This window comes from Sturnira hondurensis, unplaced genomic scaffold, assembly GCF_014824575.4.
Source record: "Sturnira hondurensis isolate 20B ecotype Veracruz unplaced genomic scaffold, ASM1482457v3 Scaffold0008992, whole genome shotgun sequence".
In the NCBI taxonomy this organism is placed as follows: domain Eukaryota; kingdom Metazoa; phylum Chordata; class Mammalia; order Chiroptera; family Phyllostomidae; genus Sturnira; species Sturnira hondurensis.
This window is the reverse complement of record NW_028081623.1, coordinates 5,721,457-5,727,456: the sequence shown is the minus strand read 5'-3', so window position 1 is coordinate 5,727,456 and position 6,000 is coordinate 5,721,457.

Genomic DNA, 6,000 nt, shown 5'->3' with positions numbered 1-6,000 from the left:
GTGTTAAAATCCCCTACTATAATTGTGTTGCTGTCAATGTCTTTTTTGAAGTCCTCTAAGATTTTCTTTATGTATTTGGCTGCTCCTATGTTGGGTGCATATATATTTACAATGTTTATGTCTTCTTGGTGGATTCTTCCCTTGAGTATTATGAAATGACCTTCTGGGTCTCTCTTTATGGCCCCGTTTTTGGAGTCTATTTTGTCTGATATGAGTGTTGCTACCCCAGCTGTTTTTCCCTGAACATTTGCTTGGAATATTTGTTTCCAGTCCTTTATTTTCAATCTGTGTATATCTTTTGTTCTGAGGTGGGTGTCCTTTAGGCAGCATATGTGTGGGTAATGTTTTCTTATCCATTCAGCTATTCTATATCTTTTAATTGGAGCATTTAATCCATTTATGTTTAAGGTTATTATTTTTTAAAATTTTATTTTAATAGTTAAGTACAATTTTCTTTTAGTGCTATCCCAGCCCACCCACCCAGCCCTCCACATCTCCCTACCATTTCCACCCCCTGTAGTTTTTATCTACGTGTCCTTTATATTTGTATCCTTAATCCCTTCCCCTTTTCCCCTGAAATTCCGTCCCCTCTTCCCTCTAGTCTCTGTAAGCCTGTTCTCTCTTTCCGTGTCTTTAGTTATATTTTGCTTGTTTATTGGTTTTGTTGTTTAGGTTCCTGTTAAAGCTGAGATCATATGGTATTTGTCTTTCACTGCCTGGCTTATTTCACTTAACCATTTTTTTCATGCTCCTGTTCCTCTCTCTTTCAATGTTTTTCTTCCTGTTCTTAAAGCAAACCCTTTAGCATCTCCTTCAGAGCTCGTTTAGAGAAGGTATATTCTTTGAGGCTTCTTTTGTTTGGGAAGCTCCTTATTTGGACTTCCATTTTAATTGAGAGTCTCTCTGGATAAAGTAGTCTCAGTTGCAGGCCTCTGGTTGTCATTACTTGGAATATTTCTTGCCAATCCTTTCTATCCTAGAGTGTTTCTATTGAGAAGTCTTATCTGGGCTCCCTTGTATGTTGCTTCCTGTTTTTTTCTTGCCGCCTTTAAGATTCACTGTTTATCTTGGAATTTTGCCATTTTAATTATGATGTGTCTTGAAGTGGGCCTCTTTGGGTTCCTCTTGATTGGGACTGTCTGTTTAATGGATTTGTTTTACCTTTTCTCTCACCAATTTAGGGAAGTTTTCCATCATGGCTTTTCCTAACGTGTTTTTTTATCCCTTGCTCTTCTTCTTCTTCTTCTTCTGGTATCCCTATTATACGGATATTATTACGTTTCATGTTTTCCTGCATTTCCCATAACTCCTCTTCATTCTTTCTGAGCTTCTTTTCCTTTTCTTGCTCTTTCTGGGTGTTTTTTTCCTGCTGTGTCCTCCAGCTCACTGATCTGATTGTCTGTAATGGAGCCTGCTTTTTATTACTTCTACTGTGTTCTTCAGCTCAGAAATTGTATTCTTCATTTGTTCTTGGCCTTTGTTCATAGTTTCTATTTCCTTTTTCATGTTGATATAGTTTGCAGTGAGTTCATTGTAGTTTTCCTGTAGTTCCTGGTCATTCTCTGTGAGCTCATTGAGCTTCCTTATAGTCATTGCTTTGAACTCAATATCTGATAGTTGACTTGCCTCTATTTCATTTGGCATTCTTTCTGAGACTTCCTCTTTTCCTTTCAGTTAGGGATTTCTTCCCATTGTTTGTGAGACTCTTCTTGTTTGCCTCTGCTTCTTAAATTGATCTGACTCCCTGTGTTTAAGGTGTGGACTTCTATGGTAGAATACCTGTGAGATTCAGTGGTGCGGTCTCCTTGATCTCCTGAGCTCACTGGTCTTGGGCTGTCGCTTAAGTTGCTTCTGTGTTTGTCTTCGCCTTTTGATTGATGTTGGGGCTTTGTTTGGTGGGTCCCTCCTACCAGCTGGTTAACTGAAGGTAATTCTGCCCACCACCTTTTGTATTCTGTTGTGCAGGTTTGGGCAGGTTGTGTTGAAGATGGTTCTTCCATGTGTAAAAGGTTTTGAGGATTCTGTCTTGCTATAGCTCAGTTGTTTGTTCTGGGTAAGTTCTTCACTATTTAGTTGTATTTCCAGATAGGTCCTGGGTTGAGTAAATATGGCTTTCACTCCCTCCTTCACCTTCTTCTGTTATCTGTTGATGGGTTTCTTCTTCCAGCTGGTATCCTGGTGTTCACAGCTTCCACCTACTCTTTTTTGTGATCACTTGGAGGGGGAAGGCAAAATGGTTTAAGACAGCAAGAGTGTGTTCTATGATATTACAGTACCAGTCTGTACAGAAGAGATAGGAGATCCTTTGAATCCTTTGAGTAGTGTTAAGCATGATATTTCACACAACTAGCCACTTTTTATAAAGGGCGGAAAGAAGATAAAACTCTTGTTGCAGTGGAAGAATTGTGAGTTGTATCTAGAAAGCAGTGAGATTGTTGAAGGTCAGATTATGAGGTAAAGTGAGAGTAAGGATAGAAAATAGGTGTAGTGTGTGAGAGAATAGAGTGAACCACAACAGTAATAGAGTTCAGGAAACTGTGAAGTGGGCTAAGTTCTGGGAGGGTTGCTGTGTAGTCTTTACAATTGTGTAAAATAGCTATTATTTCCAATAATACTGGAGCAATAACCATATGACAGAATATATGTGATCTGGTAAGAATAGGAAATATAGGACCTAGAGTAGTGTGCTAATGGAACACAAGTGAAATGAAAGACAGTAAAACAACAATACACTGTGAAAGAGAGAACCAAGGGAAACCAGTCAAACAATGCAATTTAACCAGCCAAGTGAAGAAGACTAATCAGAAAGAAAAGAAATTCAAAAATACCAATAAAATAAAAAATGTAAGAATAATGAAAACATAATATAAATATGCAATAACTTGCAAGTTCTCTGTTGTAGCAAAGTAAAATTTGTCTCACTGTCTCAGCTGTTGGGATGCCCCCTCTCTGGGTCCAACTCTGGTCTTTTCACAGTTCCGGGTTTTTTTTTTTTTTTTTTTTTTTGTCTCACTTGTGGGAATTATTAAAACGAAAAAAAAGAAGGAAGGAAGAAGAGATAAAAAAGGAAAGAAAGGAAGAAGAAATAAAACAAGAAAGAAGAGAGGAAGAAGGAGTTAAAAGATAAAACTAATTAAAAAATAAAGAATTACTTTAAAAAAGACTTCTTCTGGCTTCAAACTTTCCCCAGGTTACGGGTGTGCATGTTTTACCTGGCTGCCTCCAGTCCCTCAGATTCGGGTGTGCACTCTTCCTACAGCTGTGGGAGTGTGTGCAGGGCCTTCAGCACCACCTCGGGGTGCCGTGTGGCTGGGTGGGGAGGAGGCCAGAGTAGCTGCTGCAAGAGAATTCCCCAAACAGCCACCAAGCATCTTTTTTCACTTTTTCTTTTTCAGAAATTCCTCCTGCTCAAGCCTCCCACTCCCTATAGAGGCCTGGCCTCTCTCTCACACAGCCCAATTCTCCAACCAGACCAGGGACTATCCAGGCCAGGGCCCTACCTGGCCCAACTTTCAACTCTCCCCAGCTGGCGTCCACAGACTTCGTGGGTGTTCACAGCCCCTGTGTGTTTGCCACTTAGTCCTTATCCCCCTCTCTGGGACTTCAAGCAACCAGATCTTTCCCGGTGCTGCTTCAACCTTGTTTGGCCAGGGAGGAAGCCTTTGACCCAGCTTTCTCCCAAGAACCCTGTGGCAGACCCGGCTGGTGCCGGGCCTGGGGCTACAGCGGTCCTGGTGCCCCGCTGGTCCCAGGGGCCTTATTGTCCTGAAGCACTTTCCTTACCATCTGGTTTTTCAATGTCCTCTACAATTCTTGGTGTCCTATCTTCATATATGCTGGGGTACTGTTGGCTGTTCGCCCTGCTCCTCAGTAGATTGGCTAGGTGTTTCACCCATGTGCGGGGGGAAGTGGGCTCCACTCCCACCTACCTTTCCACCATCTTCCTCCTCAAGTTCGTGGAGAAGTTTTTTCATAGTGTCCCCTCACATTCTCAAAATGTCCTGGCTGGGATCCCAACTTACATAATCATTCTAGTCAAGGACGAGTTCACAGGATTTTTAAACTGTCATTGATGTGCCACCATCAAAGCAAAAAGGAACTGAGGCTATTTGGTATAACTGGGGCAAAAGCTAGATTAATTTTGGAAAAAATGCTTTAGTTTAATGCCCTTGAATACATTGACCAGTAGTGACCTGACCTATTCAGGCATTTATAGTTTCTGCAGTAGGGACCTTACCAATGTGTCTCATTTTTTACAGTGTATAGAGAGGTTCATTTTTATAAAATAACTGCTTGAAAGGGGAACTAAGGACAGTAGATATGTCTGTGTACACATCAGGTATCAATAAAGATAAATCACAGGAGTTCCCTGAGCTAACAGGGCTTGTCTCTGCTCTCTGCCATAATATTCCCCACAGTCCTTCCTGAGGAAAGAACCCAGGGTGGGGAATGAGGCTTTGCTCTGTCCACTGGGGAACACTGCAGCATGCCCTTGGAGAGTCTAACAGATATGTTTCCTCCAAGGAACAGTTTTTGAGGGGATAGGACATGTATACAGGATAATATCACAAATAAGCTTTGTTATGTTTGTGCCACAGTGACTGGATGTTGGAGTGCAAATTAATATAGGTTGGGGGGAGGCAGAGTATGTTGAGAAAGAGGATGTGGAGATGGTAAGACATTACACTGGCCTTGATGGGCATTCAGTTGATGAAGAGATAGAGGAATTGAAGACATGGGAAGAATTTATCAGTAGAGATGTTAAACCCTGTGAATAGCAAAGTACGTGGGACCTTGATTGGATCAGTTTGGAAGGAAGATTAATGTAGAAGCTGGGTACATGATAAAATCAGGAAAGTACAGATACTAGAGGCTGGAAAACTGGGAAGGAATTAGTTAAAACCCATCTAGATGCTAGATAATAAGAACCAGGGTGCAAGACAGTGGCAATAAATGTGCGAAAGACAGTGTGATGGTGAGAAAGAATGGCTGACTGGTTGGTGGGGGGAGAGCTAGAAGAGCACTGAAAGATAAGGTGTTAATGAGACGAACGTGAACATCAATTGTGCCCTGTTACACAGAAGTAAGAAAGTAGACAAACAGGACTTTTTTGATGGTTGTGGTAAGGATGAAGAGAGAGGAATTTCTAGGGAGTAGAAATGACAGCAGCTTATAGATGAGAACATCCACTAGGGGAAGGCCACATCTACAAGCCATGCCACTCTTATCACAGAATACTATAAAGCATACATCTCTGTGTCTATCTATGATTTATCTACCTTGAATAGGGAGGAACTGGCCTTACTTTCCTTCCTTCAACATTTCCAAGTGCCTCACTCTACCATGAGAATTATTAACACAATATGTTCTTTGTCTTTACTGAGCTCACAGTCCACAGTATGAGGCCAACAAATAAGTGGAATTAGTAGAACAGTACTTTGGTGTTGTGATCAAGGTGGGGTACATCCCCACCCCTGGCCTTCCCCCTATCGCTCCCTTGTTCACAGTAAAATAGCAACAAGGGCAGGAATTATACAATGAACCTTTAAATTCCAAAATTGATTCTTAAAAATTTATAGTCCAGAGCTTGCAGAAGCCTCACCTTTTGAATATCAAAAATCGAAGTTGACACCAAAAACAGTGCATGATGAGAATGTGAGAGCCAGTCCCACTGCCTCAGTAAGGAGGCGCTGGACTGCACTGGGTGGGGCAGGAAGACAAGGCTCAGGGAAAAAGACTGCTGAGAACGAGGGGCACCTTGCTCCATACTCTGGAACTCAGTTCTTGGGGCGAGGGTTGGGAGATGGTGTAGAGACAGACCCAACAGAGGTTTGGAGCTCTGCAAGCACAAGGTCCCTACTTTCCATTTCCTCTGAGAGGTAGCAAGCCTTGTAAATCAAATCTCCACCTTCTCCAAACTTTCCCAGGGGCATGGTGAGGAAGCAATAGAGAAAGACCAACTTGGTTGGCAAGAGCCACAAGACAGACAAAGCCACAAAG